Source organism: Chiloscyllium punctatum, chromosome 18 (assembly GCF_047496795.1).
Source record: "Chiloscyllium punctatum isolate Juve2018m chromosome 18, sChiPun1.3, whole genome shotgun sequence".
Taxonomy (NCBI): domain Eukaryota; kingdom Metazoa; phylum Chordata; class Chondrichthyes; order Orectolobiformes; family Hemiscylliidae; genus Chiloscyllium; species Chiloscyllium punctatum.
In genome coordinates this window covers 3351730-3370898 of record NC_092756.1, presented here as the reverse complement: position 1 = coordinate 3370898, position 19169 = coordinate 3351730, and positions in this window count along the sequence as shown.

Below are 19169 nucleotides of genomic sequence, written 5' to 3'. Positions count from 1 at the left end.
CCTTTTCGTATTTTAAAGGTAGATGTGAAGTGAGTGTTCCAGATGTGATGCTACTCGTCAAACCGCTCACCATTAATTAAAACACAATATATTTAAACACTCTAATGAAAATCCATACAAAATGAAGAGGAATTTTGGAATAACTTAACTATTGGAAACCTTAACCGAATAATGGATACAGTACCTTCTATAAATGAACTGTTCCAATATACTAACATCACCTAAACACACTCCATGGTAAAAAAAGGAGCATTCAGACATACAGTTCTCCAATCAAGTTTGAAACAGCATCAAGTGAAGCTTCAGAGAGAATAGCAGCTAGGGATAATTTACTAAAACTTCCAACCCCTCCGGGACACAAGCACCTGGTGACTTACAGCCATAAGGAAAAAACTAGAACGCCTGGTCTGTGCGAGCTGGGCATTGTTACTACTATTTATTAAAAACCCTAAAAGTCTCGGAAGTTATTTACTTGAGCTGTTTTCAGTCGGCAGTTTGACTTTAATGACCTCGTGTAAAGAAAAGAGAAAATAAACTTTTTTTCTTACAGTGACAGCAATGTCACAGAATTTAGATGCCTGGTCCATTACTCAATGGGATTCCTCGTGTTACTGATCACAAGGTCACCTGAGTGGGGCAAACACAGGTACAGTCCAAGTTACAAGGATGTGTCTCATAACTTCTGAAACACCCCTGTCCATGGCCATCACATGGGACATACCGAGAAGTGAACAACAGCCTGACACACACCATTTCACTGTTTCTGAGCTACACAATGCCAGCTCTTCGATACACTAGGGAGACAAAACCCAAGGCCAGGGAAAAATACATAGGGACTGAGAGATTCACATTAAAGTCAGAAAGAGGCAGTTAATTAACTGGGAGGAGGTTGTGGAAATATGGGGAAAAAAGACAGAGCAGTGGGACTGACTGGAGAAGTGAGAGTCTTCGAGAGTAAACTTAAAAGAATGAGAACTTTGAATAAAGGCATTGTCAGATCAGCTGAAATGGTTTGTTATATCAAATTCTGAATCTGCTTCACAGAACACCACAAACAACATAAACTGGGACAAGGTGACAGCCCAGCATGGAGGGCTGTGCAGAGCATGCTCGTGTGTTGCTCAGTAAACTGCACAATCTGGCCAGCATGGAAAGCATTGCAAACTTTACGATCATATGCTAACTATACTCCCATCAGATTACTATCTCCAATGGGAAGGTTTGGTCTCTCTCTCTCTCTCTCTCTCTCTCTGTGTGTGTGTGTGTGTGTTCATCAGAGAGTGAGAGAGAGTGCGTGTGCATGCGTGATCGGCGTGGTTGAATGCGAAACTCATTGTTTGAAAAGGAACACACGTGAAGGAAACTATTTTAAATATGAACAACTGGCAGGCTTTTGGATAATCGATAGAGAGAGAACGAGAGAAGTTTCATGGACAGATGAGGTAAAGTGTTTGAGAATGCTGAAATAAAGTCATTGCCAGACACAATAGCAATATACATCCACGTGTACATGAATGACAGATGGATGGGAGTTTGGTGTGAATTCGAATCAGATTTGCTTTGGCAGGTTTGAAGACGAGAGTGTCTGCAGCAGATTATGAACTTCATTAAGACTGTATTTCATAACTCAAGGTTCAAACAGCAGATGGAATAAGCCAGTGAGATACATTGTGGAGTGGTGAGTATTTCAAGTTAGAAATGGTCAAGGCAAGGTGTCAGAAATCAGCTCATAGTCAAAGAGATCACCCACAGTTATGACTCGTCTGCTTCAGCCCCAGATATTGGCCAGGGATGGGATGAAAACACTGGGAAAAGGTGGTGTTTGTGACCAGAACAGTAGACAGCGACCTGCATGCTCTTAATATTTAAATATCAAAGGCAAAGATGCAATGCATCGTGGCTCTCCGCTGAAACTGAGTAGGTCAATATAGAGACCCATGAGTAACACTGCCAGAGCAGAGGGAGACAGAAATTGAACACCGTCATTGATGCAGTTAGTAGTGGTCTGTAGAGTAAATATCTGGATTCAGAGTTTCAACAGGAACAAGAATAGTGGCCAGAAGTGTAGACTATATGAACGAACCGTCTTATACAGTCATAACTGGTTTATAAAAACAAAAATTGGACAGTGACACTTACCAGGAACACCAACGATAGCCAGGAAGGAATAATAAAAATATTGAATAATGCGAAGAGCATAATAGATCTGCAATGATAAGGGCAACCAATAAAATGCAAAAATATACCAAACATAATCGGATAAACTCCTGTCTCTTGTTGGAATATTCCATTCGACTGTTCTCAGATTCTGATCCATGTTTGGAACATTCCAGTCTAATGTTCTAAGATTCTGATCTCTCCTCCCCCTCTCTGTAGATCTGCTGATCCCTGTCAGTGCTGTCAGTGATGGTCCCGCTCATGTTATGGAATAACACATTGAACGGCGCCCATTTATCGTCAAAAGATGGAAACCATTCACTGGGATAATTAGAATCCATGGAGATTGGCATTAATCACAGTCACTGAATAAATAGGATCAGTTAACCAGATCAAAACATCACTTTACATATCACTATAAAAGGGAAGATTTACTGGTTTTGGATGGAATGGGTAAGGGTTACTGAGGGATGGACAATAAATCTTTCAATGTTTTAATCATTTTTTTCCTTGTATACGACAGTATTAACAGGACAATTCAGGGGTCTATATATGTTCCACTCTGTTTATGAAAGGAAACAGTTATAAAATAACCGATCAGCCACATAAAAAAGTATGATACTTATTATCCGGTGTGAGGCTACTCCTGGGTTTAATGCCCTGTTTTCAAATCCTTTCATAACCTTGAGACAGAGCACTGAGACTGCTGCTCAGGAAGAGGCCAAAGCAATTCTGTTCCTATGGGCCTCTTACAGAAGGAAAGGAGAAGGCCATTCAGTCCATATTAGACTGTTGCTACTTGAAAAGGTGGAACGCTGGAACATTCGCACATTTTGCAAACAAAATCATTCAAAATAAAAGGATTTGTCACTGCAGCTGTATGAGGTGTCACTGAGAGGACACCTGGAGTACATTGTGTTATTTGTGTTTCGGTAACTGAGAAGGGATGGACCTCCATCAGATACAGTTTAACGGCTGCTCATAATCCAGGAGTTGCTGTGTCATTTAATGTCTCGTGGCTGTCATACAGGGACAGGAGGAGCATATTCAGCCTCTCAAGCCTGTTCCAGAGGGACAGGAAATGTTTATTTAACATTTCAAGTCTTTTACACAAGGATATTAGTTTTAAATTAGTTGTGGAATAGGAAAGACCTGATGTAAACATTAAAGTTCTAACTTTGAACAAGGCCAATTTTGAAAGTGTTAGGCAAGCCCGCTGAAAGGCTGACTGGGATACCATATTCACATGTAAAGGGATGGTCGGAAAATGCAAGGCCATCAAACTTGGATCCAGAGAGTCCAGAGCCAATGTTTTCCTATTAGTGAGATGGGGTGGTCTGGTGGGTGCAGGGAGTGCTGGATTGCTAGATATATTGATGATCTAGACAAGGTAAGGAAGGAGGCATATGTCAGGTAAACAGAGCTGAAATCAAGTGAATCCCCAGAGGAGTATCAGGGCAGTAAGTGTATAATCAACGGTGAAATCGGGCCAGAAAAATGTGAACGCGGGTTGGCTTTAGAAATAGCGTTAATGAGGTATTGACGAAACTCTACAAATCTTTTAGTGACAAAAGATTAACTAGGGAGAAAACAGGGCACCTTAAAGATCAGTAAGGATACCTATGGGTGGAACCTCAAGAGATGGGAAAGATATAAAACAAGTATTTCTCCTCAATATTCAATGTGGAGGAAGTTACAAGAGTGAGAAAATGAAAAAAATGCATAGTGATATCTTGAAAAGTATCTATATTACAAGGAGGTGTTGGACATTGTAAAACACATAAAGGTGAACAAATCCCTGGGACCTGATCAGTTGTATCCCAGAATATTGTGGGAAGCTAGGAAAGGGATTGCTCAGCCTTTTGCTGATATATCTGTATCATTGATTTCCACAGGTGAGGTTTCAAAAGACTGGAGAGCTGCTGACATAGTGTCATTATTTAAGAAAGGAACGAAAAACCAGGTAACTATAGGCTGGTGAGCCTGACATCAATGGTGACTAAATTGTTGGAGGGGACTTTGAGGGAAAGGATGTATATGCATTTGGAATGACAAGGACTGATGAGGGCTTTATACATTGGAGATCATGTCTCACTGACTCGGTGGAACTTTTTGATGAAGGCAGGAGAGTGGATGTTGTCTTTATGGAATTCGGTAAGAAAACCAAAATGTTCGACATAGTAGACTAGTTAGCAAGTTTAGACTGCCTGGGATCCAGGGAGATCTCACCTGTGAGATCCAAAACTTTCTTGACTATTGGAGACAGGGCGGGACAGTGGACATTTGTTCATTGAACTTGGAGATCTGTGGCCAGTGGTGTGTCACAAAAGTCAATAGTGAGTCCACTGTCTCTTGTCACTTATGCAAATCATTTGCATTTGAGTATATGAAGTATGATCAGTAAGTTTGTAGATAATTCCAAATTTGGTGGTGTAGTCGACAGTGAAGAATGATATCTCAGAACAAAGTGGAAACTTGATTAGGTGAGCCGAGGGGTGGCAGATTGAGTTAAATTTAGATAAATGTGAGGTGTTGCATTTTGACAAGACAAATCAGGGCAAGACATGTAGGTAGGGTCCTGTCGAAAGTTGCCAATCAAAGACAACGCCATTGAAATTATAGAATCCCTACAGTGAAGAAACAGGATTTTCGGCCCATCGAGGCCACACCGTCCCTCTAAACAGTATCCCACTGGACAAACCCCTCCCCTATCCCTCTGAGCCTGCATTTCCCATGGCTAATCCAACTCGCCTACACATCCCAGGGTACTTGGAGCAATTTAGCACGGCCAATCCACTTGCCTGTATATCTTTGTACTGTGGGAGGAAAATGTGTCACCTGGAAGAAACTCACGCAGACACGGGGAGAATGTGCAAACTCCACACAGGCAGTCATTCAAGGATAGAATTAAACCCAGATCGTTGTGCTCTGAGGTAGCAATGCTCGCCACTGAGCTACTGTGTCACCTGGTGGGGCAGGTTCTCTGTTCCTTGAAAGTGCCGTCACAGATAGACAGTGCAGTGAAGAAGGCACTTGGTGATCTTCCATTTATTGGTGCGTGCTTTGAGTCTATGCGTTTGCATGACGTGTTGCATCTGTACAGGACATTGGCTTGGCCACATTTGTAATACTGCCTTTAATTCTGGTCACCCTGCTGTCGGAAAGATGTTGTCAAACTTGAAAGGGTGCAGAAGAAATTTAAAAGAATGTTGCAGGTGTTGGAGTGTTTGAGTTACAGGGAGAGTTTGAATAGGCTGGGATTATTTTCAAGTGTTGAGGCTAAGGGGTGATCTTAAAGACGTTTATAAAATCCTGAGGGGCATAGATAAGGTAAACAGTCAACGTCTTTTCCCCAGCATAGGCAAAGTCGAAAATTACAGGACAAAGGTTTGTGGTGAGAGGAGGCAGATTTATAAAGGGAAATGAGATACAACACTTTCAAAGAGATACTGCTGTGTGTATGGATTGAGCACCCAAAAGAGGTGGTGGAGGCAGACACAGTTACACCACTTAAAAGGCATTTGAATGGGTACATGCATGGGAAGGGTTTAGAGGGATATGGGTTAAGTGCTGACAAGGGGGACGAGATAAATTTAGGATATTTGGTCAGAATGGACAACTGAATCGAAGGGTATTTTTCCATGCTGTACATCACTGAGACTCTGCTGACTCTTGAGTGTGTAACATAGGAACAGGAAGAGACTATTCAGGTTCTGGATTCTGTCAGTCAGCTTGTTTGCTCAATTACTGAGAGTCAAATACAAAAATACATCATTCAGATTTTAGTGGTGTTTTACAGAAACAGGAGAAAGGCTTTTAGTCAAGAGAAGCCGGAAGGAATGTGAAGAGGCCATTCAGTCCCTCAACTTCATTCCACAGGAGCAGCAGGTGAGCAGAGAGGAATTGGAGCCTGTTAGTCAGTAGCAAGAGGAGGACATCTACTTTCACAAACTTGGGATCAGGAGGCATCACTCAGTTGCTCAAGACTGGGACACAGGAACAGGAGGCAGCCACTCAACTGCTCGAGACTGGGACACAGGGACAGGAGGCAGTCACTCAACTGTTTGACACTGAGACACAGAAACAGGAGGCAGTCATTCAACTGCTCGAGACTGGGACACAGGGACAGGAGGCAGCCACTCAACTGCTCTAGACTTGGACACAGGAACAGGAGACAGTCATTCAATTGCTCGAAACGAGGGCACAGAGAAATGTGGAGCCTAGTGAGGCCCGAGGATCCTCTTACGCAGGGAAAGGAGGAGGTGACTCATTCCCCACCAGTATGGGACACTGGGAGAGAAGGGGAGTTTGCCTGTTACAAACAGAAATAGATGAATAAGTTGCTTTCGTGGTCCACACAATCCTGCCCCACCATTCACTAAGATCACGGCTGATCTGATGGTGATTCCCTCATCCCATTTTACAGAGATGCCCCTCTCTGCAGCCTCTGCTCATGTTTCAGACTCAGATGCTGTAACAACAGTCACTATTACTCATCCAGAGGGTCGTGTCTAATCGGATGAGTCAGGATTTGAAGTGTCCAATCACAAGAATGAAAACACAAAATAAAGGCATTGCCAGATGTTTCGTTCTCTCACATTCGCAACCAGCTCACATAACCAGTCCATCCATTGTACGTTCAGCATGGAGCACTGTGTAGATCCGGCTAACGAACTGCTGAATGCAACCCAGCAATGCCTAGAGTGGAACTCTGTGCAGCCCACACCAATGCTTGATCTATAATCCTGGGCTAAATGTCCAGCGTGAGGAGCTGTGCAGACCGCACTGGTTCATTCATATATTACTCCAGGCTTTTGCATTGTTCGGTAATACTGTATTAGATCACTGCTCAGTGTGGGGAAACTTGCAGCCGATGCTGGCAGTGACAGGATGTGCAGCTCCCATCCATTTACAACTCTATATCTTCACTCTACCTTGACAAAGGGTGCTGTGGGTGTCAAAATCATTGCAAAGGAGAGATGTAAATGGAAACAGTTTAACTACCAATAGTTCTGATTCAGGTGCACACCCCTCCAGTATTTAAAGATAAAATAACTGAGATAATGTCCAGTGAGGTTTTGTGGATGGTGCAAAGAAGTTAGAGGTGGATGGCGATGTTACGTTGTTGCACTATAAGCCTCCAAATAATCAATGCGAATTGGAGGAACAAATATGCAGGGAGACTGCGGAGACTTGCAGGAGCAATAGGATTGTCATAATAGGTGATTTTAATTATACTAACGTAGACTGGGACATCCAGATGGTTAAGAACTTCGATGGAACGTAATATCTTAAGTGTGTTCAGGAAAGTTTCCAAAAGCAGCATATAGAGGGTCTTATTCGGGAAGGGACAAACTCACCTACTGTTGGGGCATAGGGCAGGATAGGTGACGGAGGTAAAGTGGGGGGCATTTTGGGACCAGTGACTAGAATTGTATGAATTTTAAAATAGTTATGGGAGGGAAAGAATTGGTCCACAGATTCAAGTTCTAAATTGGGGCGAGGCATATTTTGTTGGAATTAGACAGGGACTTGCAAAGGGTGATTGGAGTAGCTTGTTTCCAGGCAAAAGGATCTCTGGTAAGTGAGAGGCCTTTAAAAGTCAAGGTCTATATGTTCCTGTGAGGGTGAAGGGAAAGTGAGGCAGGAAGAGAGAACCCTGGATGACAAGAGATAATCAGTCTCTGACCAGCAAAAAAGGAGGCGTGGCTCAGGTTCAGGCAGCTGGAATCAATGGAATCTCTGGAGAGACGCAAGGGATACAGGAGTTTACTGAAGAAGGAAATCAGGAGGGCGAAAAGGAGGTATGAGATAGCCTTGGCTGAGAAAATGAGGGTGGATCCAAAGATGTGCTTTATTATAGTAAAGAAAAAGAAGGACTAGAGAGAAACTAGGACTCCTTAAAATTCAAAGTGGGCATTCATGTGTAAAACCACAAGAGCTGGGCGAGGTCCTCAAATTCCCCTGTGTTTACCATGTAGAAAGACATGAAGATCTGTGAGCTCTGGGGGGGGGGCGCGGGGGGTGGTGGTGGGGTGTTAGTTGTCATATCTTGGTACCGTTCATATCACAGTGGAGGTGCTGTTGGACATATTAGAATGCATAAAGTCAAATAAATGCAAATAAATCTCTTGGTCCTGACCAGATATATCCAAGAGCACTGCAAGAAGCTAGAGAAGACAGGTCAGGGGCGAAGGTCCCGGAAGACTGGGCAGTAGCAAATGTTGTGCCCTTATTCAAGAAGTGCTGCAAAGAAAAGACTAGGAAATATAGACCAGAAAGCTTCACATCTGTTTTCGGTAAACCCCTTGAGAAGGTTCTGAGAGATAAGATATGCATGCATTTGGAAAGACAGAGTTTGACTTGAACAGTCAGCATAGCTATGTGCATGACAGATCATGCTTTACAAATTTTGTTCGAGTTTTTTGAGGAAGTGGCCAGGAAGGTTGACGAGGGCAGTGTGGTGGACATACTCTATATGGATTTCAGTAAAGCCATTCATAAGGTTCCACATGGTCGGCTGCTCGGGCAGGTTAGATCGCATGGACTCCAAGATAATCTGGCAAATTGGCGACACAATTGGCTTGGCGTTAGGAACCAAATGGCTGTGGTGGAGGGATGCTTGTCGGACTGGAGGCCTGTGACGAGTGGAGTGCCTCAGTGGTCGGTACTGGCTCCATTGCTGTTTGTTATCTATATCAATGATTTGGACCAGAGTGCACAACGCAAGATTAGCAAGTTTGCAGATGACACTAAAATAGGAGGCATCCAGGGAGGAACGTTATCAGAAATTGCAGCAGTACCTTGATCGGCAGGGGAAGGGGCTGAGAAATAGCATGTGGAGTTTAATATAGATAAGTGTGACATCTTGCATTTTGGAAAGTCAAATTCAGGTAGGAGTTTAATGATGAATGAGAGTGCCTTAAGGAGTGTAGTGGAAAAAAAGGATATTAGTGATTAGGTGCACGGTTGTCTGAAATTTGATTCACAGATACACAGGACAGTGAAGAACGTTATTGGCACACTGGCCTTCATCAGCGCATTGAGTATAGAAGTTGGGACATTATGTTGGAATTGTACAGGATGTTGGTAAGGCTGCAGTTGGAATATTGGTTTCAGTTTTGTTCTCCTTGTAGAAAGGATATTAGTGAATTAGAAAGAGTGTAATAGAAATTTCAGAGATGTTTCCTGGGCTAAAGGGTTTAAGTTATAGGGAGATTATGGACAGATTAGAACTTATTTCTTTACAGCCTAGGAAACCGAAGGGGTTCTTATAGAAGTGTAGATCTTATCAAATTATGAGAGACGTGCATAGGGGTGAATACTTCAAGTTTTTTTTTGCAAGGTTAGGGAATCGAGGTCGAGAGGACGTCCGTTAATGCTTCGAGAGGAATAAAATAACAATTAACCCGTGGGGCAGCTCTTTTACACAGATAATGGAACATATATGGACTGAGCTGTCAGTGGAAGTGTTTGAGGTGGGTACAATAACAATATTGAAAAGGCACTTGGACAAATACAGATAGGAAAGGATTATCGGATACAGAGCAAGGGCAGAGGAATTAGATGAGTGTAGATGGACATTTTGTTGGGGATGGACCATCTGGACCGAAGGGGCCTGTTTCCGTCTGTAGAACCGTATGACTGCAAATATGTGTGTTTTGGGAAAGAGACAGGGAGGGGGAGACCAAGAAAAAATGTCATGGAACGATATGTTCACTAGTTTCAGAATGCTGAAATGAAGACATTTCGACAGTATCATGCAACACGGGTCAGTATTATGAAGAATTATCAGTGATTGGTATATTAGTGTGAGGTCAGGCGATGGAGAGTTTTGAATGAGCATTTGTCCTGTAGCTTTACAACTGGGAGAGAGAACTGCAGAGTCTTCGACACATTGAGCTGTATAAAACAATAATTTGTCTCAATTTCATTTTCATTGAGTGTGACAGAGGGATTGTCTGTACAAAGCTGAACTGGTTTCCTGGTGGTATCTTATCGAACTCACCTCATTAGCTACCTACCCCACCCCATGGTGTCTTTCTCATTCAATACCAGCCCGAATCTCCCACCCATCATGACTGCAGGTACACGCAGTCGCCCGGGTACCCCTGGATATTCCGTGATCCCTGGCACTGGTGCCATCTTTAAAAGGCCAAGGGGCACACGGTTGAGCTTTCTCAGGTTGGTGCTGTATTGCACAGATTACCCCGACCATGGCATATAAGGGGAATTTACACCACGGTTTGTTGACAGAGCATGGCGGGCTTGGTGGATGGGCTAGTACAGAAGGGGACCATTCCCTTCCCAGAGGGGGCCATACCACCAGACCCACCGAGCATCGTCTGTGCTCACCACCCAGCTCAGTGCAGTATCTGCGGTCTGAAGAAATACCCAGCAATACAGGACACACATCAATAACCTTCCCAATTCTGTCAGGGTAAGGGTCGCCGTATTCTCTCTGTTCCCTCACAGTCACTGTATATCTGTTACAGCATCGACCCCCAAACAAGGCTCATGCGCCAACACGCTCACTGCAGCGCCTTCTCTCTCTCTCTCTCTCTCTCTCGTTTGCAATACCCACCCCCCCCCCACCCCCCCCCCCCCCCCAGCTCCCTGACTACAGTTATAGAATATTCTGGAGAACGCCGATTATGGAAAATTCCAGATAATGTTCCAAATAATTCCCAGTTTCAAGAAAATGGCAGTGCCCCATTGTATAACACATAAGAGGAAGGAGTAGAGATGTAAGTTTTTCAAATCACACACAATTCAAACCACACTGAGGTGATTCAGCCCTTCAAACTTGCTCTATCATTTAGTAAGGTCCGGCTGATCTGATGGTTTTCTCAGCTCCTTGCTACAGGATGTTTTAGTCATTCAACTCCCTGGGTTCCCGTCACTGACCAGACAGCACTCAGGCACTTTTACCCCAGTTTTCTTCAAGCGCCTGTTCGAGGGCATTTCCCATGGAATGCACTCTCCTAATAATATATTCCATCAACTATATACTTTCATGCAACGGTCAGCATGCTTTACACAGACCAAACAAAAATCTACACTTTTTTTGTTATAGATGTCCAATCACACTTAGTAATTCTGGTTATTTCACTTGACTCACCTTAATAATATTAAATCAAAGTCAGCTTCTAAGCACGTCTTGTTGTAAAATACAATTTCGAGCAGAGAACGTTTTTACCCTCAGCCGTTATCTTGACCGTTATCTGAATTGTACCCTTTTCATTGTCATGAAAGTTTCTCTTGCCCTTTGTCTGTGACTGCTTCTGTCTGTAACAGTTGCTCTGTCGCCACTCAGTTGGCTGGACGGCAGGTTTGTGATGTAGAGGGAGGCCAACTGCGCAGGTTCAGTTCCTCACACTGGCTGACGTTACCATGAAGGGGATGCTCTCTCAACGTCACCCCATCACCCGAAATGTGGTGACCCTCAGGGTAAACCAGCATGAGTGGTCTCTCTAAGGAAAGTTCTTTGGGACTCTATTCTATCAATGTTAGCATTTTAATTTTAAAAAATAGTAATTTTATTGAAAAAGAGATTTTTAATATTGTAATAACCCAATAACAACACAACTCAAATAACTGATCAAAATTACAATCATGTGCATGTACATACAAAACAAGTTAAAACACTAAATAGACAGAGAAAAAAAAACAAAACTAAACAATAAATAATGAATAAATAGTACAGGTCAGCATAACAAAACAATAGCTCTCATTCTTCAAGAGCATTAACTGATACAAATTTTAATGTTCATAATTCTTCCTCGCTGGATATTAGATTCATTAGACCATATCGTCATGGCTATATACAAGCCCTTCTTAATGTGACAGATAAACCTGTATCGTGGTTATCCAAAAAGGCTGCCATGTCTTATGTAAATCTCTGCTTTTTTGATGCACCACACTGGTGAGAAAGTCCAAAGGGATATTCTCCATTAAGAACCTACGACGACCCAACAGACCCGGGGTTTTCAGACATCCAACACAACAGAACATTTTTCCTAGCACAGAAAGTAAGGATATATTTTTGCCTCATGTGCATCTCTGTAAAGTACCCTGTGCAGGCCCAGGAAAAGAAAAACTGGGTCCATCTCCAATTCAGTCCCCTCGACCCACTCTATCACACCTAACACAGTGCTCCAATATAGATGAAGCCTGATGTAGGACAAGAAGCAATGAGTAAGAGTGCCTGTAGTCATTCTGCATTTAGTACATGCTGAAGATAATCCCACTTTGCATTTTGTGAGGCAATCTGGGGTCAGATAGACCCTATGAAGAATTTTCAACAGCATAGAATGGGTCCTATTACAGATCAAAATCCTTTGAACATTTTCACAAATATCCTCCCATGTCTCCGAGGTGTTCTGAACCCCAACTCTCTCTCGCAGACATCACAAAGCTGCACAGTCTTGTCTGAGGGCACACTCTCCAACTAATGATAAAGGGTACTGACAGAGAGTGCATTCTGAGCACTAAGCACCCGCTTATCTCTATCGGATCTGTAAGAGTCTGTTAAAAGTGTGCTTTTTTAAAATCAAATCTCTGATCTGAAAACAAAAACAAACAGAAGTGGTCTCTACTAGGTAGTCCATACTTACGAATTATTTGATCAAATTATGACATTCTTTCTCCCTGAAATAAAATGTCGTGGCTCAGTAGATAGCACTGCAACCTCACAGCACCAGTATCCAAAGATGTGCAGGTTAGATGAATTGGCTATTGATACATTACCCATGGTCTTCAGGGATATGTAGGTTGGGGCATTAGTCAGGGTAAATTTAGGATGTTAGGGGAATGGGTCTTGATGGGTCGAAGTCGACTTGTTGGGCCCAAGGACCTGTTTCCACACTGTAGGGATTCTATTAATTCTAAATCACTGAAGCAAGGTACACCCCTAGCTTCCCACAGTTTAAACATGGAATCCAGTATCCCCGGTTGACAACTTGGTATACCAATTATAGGGGTAAGAAACAAGGTTTTGGCTGTATTGCCCTCGATCGGACTCATTGTCATTCATGCTTTAACTTTATTGATAATTATTGGTTTATGACAATACTCCATAAATGTTGTCATTTTGTCTAAGAACAACAGACTAATAAGGGATCACATTGTCTGAGAGAGTTCAATATCTAACTGTATTTACACCGAGTCCCCAGTGGCCCAGACACTAACATAGGATAATAAAGAGCTTAATTGATAGCATTTAATATGGGAGATCCCCACAATCTGTGGGGTAGTTGCAATTTGCTTAGCTTGATAAAGAGTCGCTTATGGTGCCAAATAAAAGAGCTAAACCAGCATAAAGTCTCCTAAATATCTGTCTGGGAAACATCAAAGAAAGCATTCACACGGGGTATAGTAAATGAGGAAGGATATTCATTTTAAGAACAGCTATCCGACCTAGCCAGGATATTGGAAGTGCCTCCCTTCTTTGAAGGTCTTGTTTAATTTTGTCAAACACGTGGCTATAGTTCACGTTAAATAAATGATCAAAGACAGATGCAATGAATATACTGAAATAGGGAAACCACGCCAGTGACTATTTAAAAGGAAACCAGGATTTACTTTCAATATGAGGTATTTCCCTGAGACCTCCCATAGGCATGGCCACAAACTTTGTAAAATGAATCTTATAGCCCGAAAAGGTGATAAGCAAATAAATGCATTGCATCACGTGAGCTGCCGAAACTGTGGGATTTGACAAAAAAATGATCCCTCATCTGCATACAACATAATCTTATGTGACTTCTATCTTAATTCTGGGGCAGGTATGTTGGGGTAATATTCCCAATTGTGCAGGATGCCACCGTGTCTCAGATTGTTGCAGGGATTGGAAAGAGACCAACCCTCGTGTGGCATTTGTGCGGATTAAAGAAGAAAATAAAATCCCGACTTGTGAGGTAGATCTGCCTTCAGGTATCCACCAGCTCTAACCCACTAATTGCTTACTTTATAACGAGGGTAATTGGGGACCTTTGGACATTCTGTCCACTGTGGGGCCATAAGACTGTCGAAATCTCCTTCTACAATAATGTGCCATGATGCAAGGTAACTTACTTTGAATAATGCATCTTTCAGGATTTTAAGACAGTGCGCCAGGGGGCAATAAACATTCAAAATATTGTATTATTTCCCAAAGTTCAAGACTTTGGGAATGATGATCCTTCCGTGAGTGTCTAATACAATCTAGTAATTTAAATGGAAGATTCTTCTTCACTAGTATGGTTTCTCCCCTACTCCTAGTATTAAAAGACGTGAAATAAACTCGATCAAACCCACCCTGCTATAACGTCAAATGTTCCTTGTCATCAAGGTGCATCTCCTGCAATAGGACAACATTGACCCTCTCTGTTTTAAGATGAGAAAGTACATTTTTCCTCTTGACTGGCAGATGGCTCCCCTTAATATTCCAGGTACAACATTTAAGCACATCATTATCCAGAACACACTGTAGCAACATTTCAACTCTAGAGTTTCACATGGAATTACACAACGCTGATCATTAATGAAAAAAAGACTCATTGGGCCTAAGAAACTGTACAAACTAAAACTACTACAACTAACAAGCTCTCAAATCTTTCCAAAGCTAAACACATAAAAATCCAAAGAACGAAATAAAATCCAAAATACCAATGACACTCGATTGGGAAATTTACACCCGACCGCCCACTGGGGATGCTTACATATCTCCAAACTTTATCTTCTGCTCGCTACCAATTTGAAATCCAGGGCAATTAAAAACAAAAATCGGGCATGAACTGCCCTTCGGTCGGCACTTAGTCATCACGACTACCTTTGTAACTCCCTCCAGCTTGGGCTGCACACCAGACACAAGCAAAGAAAGAAAAAAGTGTAGTAATACTAATGAAGAAGTTAAAAATGAGTACTGTACCCATTCCCGGCTATAATTTAACACTGGTTAATAGCAGAAAAATCCAACAAAATTTCTTTAAGAGAGAAACATGATTATCTAAATATCCAGCTTACTTTAAAATGTCCACAAAGTTTTCGCTTTCTCTGGAGAGTCAGACGAGTTCGTGGATCCATTGAAAGTAATATGGAGAACCATGGAGTACCGTAACGAATACTGAATCCCGAGTTCCCTTACTGTTCTCTTGATATCATCAAAAGATTTTCTTTCCTGAATCAGCGCCGTTGAAAAGTCCTAAAAGAACATAATACTGGAGCCCTCGTGAATTAAAGCCATTGGATCTTTCTCCTGGGTTCTGGAAGATTCCATTAATCTTTGTTTGTCCCCACAACTGTGTAATCGAACAAGGACAGGATGAAAGCGTTGGTCTGAGTCTGACTTCCGCGCCGTAACCCAATGAACTGTCTCACTTTTCACACGTCTCTCCTCAGTTTTGAAGTGAAGGAATCGCTGCAGCCAGTTCTTGAAAAAACTCAGCGGCTGACCACTTTCTGTCCACTCCAGCAAACCGACGATGTAAATATCCTTCATCCTCCCCTGTAGTCGAGGTCGTCATCTTGTTCAGTTAATTTGCAGACCTGCTTTTCAAAGGAGACGATCCTCTCCCGAGAGGAATCGATCACGGTCTCTGTCCCTGCAGTTCGGCTCTTGACATCGTCTGTTTTGTTTCCAAGGCTGTCAAGTTGCTGCTCATGTTTTTGGAGCATGGCTGAGAGCGGCTCTAGCCACTGCAGTGGCTTAAACCTTTCTTCAATCATGGCTTCAATCATTTCGCATAACTTGGTGAACTCAGTGACTAAAGCCTGGTGAGTAACTGGGTCCATCGAACGAGCAAAGTGTGTTGCAGTTACAACCTCAGGCATGCTCGATGCTTCTGACGGGTGCACCATGTGTTGGGACTGACTCGATTCTCTCCCATGTTTTGTCATTTCCACTTGATAAAACGGGATTAATAAAGATTCCATCACTCTTTTAGTGTCGAATGTTAATTAAATGGCAGGGATGGGGTGGGTTAGAGAACCACTTTGCCCGTGTGTTGATACAAAGCCCAGCAAACCAGACCTTCTGGATTGCCGCCATCTTGTATTCCCTCTGAACATTTTATCAATATTATCATTTCATTTTACATTACATTCCTGGAGATTCTGAAGCTGTGTTATTTGATACCACTGTCTACATTTCCTTCCACACTGCACATTGCTGCCCATTCCTCGATAATCCTTGACTCTGTTGTTATTTATGAACCTTCCGTCTGTGCCTCAAAAATATTCAATATTTCTGCAGACTCACAGCACTTTGAGAAAATAATTATAAACATTATGATTTGAGTGTGAGATTAGTTTTTTGTGTCTCCTTATGTGAGAAAGGATATAATTACATTGGAAGCACTTCAGAGATATTTCATTTCACGCCTCCCTGGGGTGAAGGGCTTATACTATGAAAGCCTTAACAGGTTACTCTTGGAATGAGAATGAAACATACAAGACCTTGATAAGAGTGGATTAGGTATGTACCCACTGGATGTTTGTATAGGCCAAATTTATTGTCATTGTCATACAACCTCTACAGTGTGGAGGCAGGACATTCCGTCCATTAAGTCCACACTGACCCAACAAACAGAATCCCACCTGGACGTGTCCCCCAATCGTATCTATGTAACCCGGCACTTCTCATAACTAACCCTCCTAACCTACACATCCCTGGGCACTATGGGCAATCCACTTTAAACTGCACATCTTTGGACTGGGGCAGGAAACTGGAGCACTGGGAGGAAACCCATACAGGCATGGGGAGAATGTTCAAACTCTACATAGAGGGTCTCCCGAGGTTGGAATTGGACCCAGCTCCTTGGTGATGTGAGGAAGCAGTGCTACCAACAGATCTACCATACTCCTCCGTTAGTTCTGTTAGTAACTTGTGGCTGACTAAAAAAATCTACCTGACTTGTTCTTATCACTGAACCTAACCCAGTCTGAGACCTTTATCATCGGCCATATCACCAACCTGGTTACATTTAAAATTTGTTGTGAGCAGTGGAAGAGTGGGAATGGAAAAGGAATGAGTGACACCCTCCATCCTAAGTCACAATTGGAGTGAGAAAAAATATCATAAAGTGGGAATTCATTCAAGTGGGAATTCTCTTTCCCAGAAGTTTGGGTTGGCTGAATCTTTATATTATATCGAGGCTGGCTTCGTCTGATTTTCCATAGACAGGTGAATCAGGGATAATGGTGCATGGAGAGAAAAGTGCAACTGGGACCACAATGAGATGAGCCACGACTTTATTTACTGGTGGAGTCGTGTCAAAGGGCCGAATGGCCCACTCGTATCCCTCAGCCCTATGTTCTGATGTTCCAATCAGCCCTTCGGACCTGCTACACAGGGGCAGATCAAGGCCACTCCGATGGTTAGGTGCAGTTTTGGAAATGTACTTGGAAAATCCAGGCTGGATCAGAAAGTGACACTCACCCTCAATCTCTGTTTCCAGGCTTCCCCTCTCTGCAACGTCTGCTCCAGATGTGGGTAGTGTTACAGACCCAGATTTACTGTGGATACAGCCACCATACCCCACCCAGCGTTAACTCAAACAAATCCTCTGCTCACCCGAATGTAGCATTACACAACACAACTTCCGAGAAAATAACCAGTTACTTTGCAGAATCATAACAAGTGGAATTAATAAATAGGAACAAGAGTAGGCTATTAGGGTCCTCAAGATTACCTTGTCATTTATTACGAACATGGCTGATCTACTCCAGGTCTAACTCCACTTTCTTGCCAACTCCTTGCATCCCTCCACAACTCTCTGGGTTAGGGAATTCCAGACATTCACTACCTTCTGAGAGAAGACATCACTTTGCATCTCAGATTGAAATCGATGTTCCATATTCGGTATCTATGTCATCGAGTTCGAGACTCCACTCAGGAATGTTAACAACTTCTCAACATCGACCTTCTCAAGTCCCTTCTGTATCTTGTATTTTTCAGCAGTATCACTCCTCATTCATTTAAACCCCAATCAATAATCGCCTCTCCATTTTACAGATTCTCAATAACACAACCCTTTCATCCCTGGAAACCGGCTAATAAACCAACCTAGTTACTTGCTGCATCAGCATGCTGACTTTATGTTTCATACACAGGAAGACTCCAATCCCTTTGTACTGTTCCTTTTATGGAAGTCCTCTCCATTAAATAACAGCCTGCCTTTTGCTTCTCAGTATCATTCTCGAACTCGGATGTATACTCAGCTCCCTTCTTCAGACTATCAGTATAGAGTGTAAATAACTGATGCCATCGGACTGATAGCTGTGGTCCTCCAGCAGATATACCTTTATCATGAAGATCCATTAATCCTGACTCTCCGATTTCTATATGTTAAGCAATCATCATCCCATGTTAATACATTCTCCATCATCCTCGGAGCTTCTGTCTTCAGTAAGAACTTTTATTTTGTAATACCTTGTGGAAAAACTCTGGAAAGCCTGGTGTCTGCCAGATCCCCTTTATCAAGTCCGCTTGTTACATTCTCAGGCATCTCCAGAAATACTTTGCATGATTTTACAGGGCAAAATATAACTTCCGTTTCACAAAACCAGGCTGCAACTGCTTGTCCATGTGAGCCAGGTTTTCCAAATTAAGCTACTCCCATCTGCTTTCATTTGGCCCATATGCCTCTAAATGTTTCCCATCCATATGTTTGTCCAAATGTATTTTAAATGTTTCAGCTGTACATGCATCTCCAACTCTTCCTCTGGCAGCACATTCCATACCCACACCACCCTCTGCGTAAAAATACTGCCCCTGAGTCCCTTGTAAATCTTCCCTGTTTCACCTTAAACCTATGCCTTCTACGGCTGAACTCCCCCATCCTGTGGAAAAGAACTTGGCCTTTACCCTATCCATACCTTTCATGATTTTAGAAACTTCCATAATGTCATCCCTCAACCTTCTGCACTCCATCCAAAACTAACTTCAAGAATAAACATTTGAAGACAAATACTGCAAATTTTGAAACGATAGTAAACATGACAGGTAAACAATTCTCAGCCCAAATTTCATA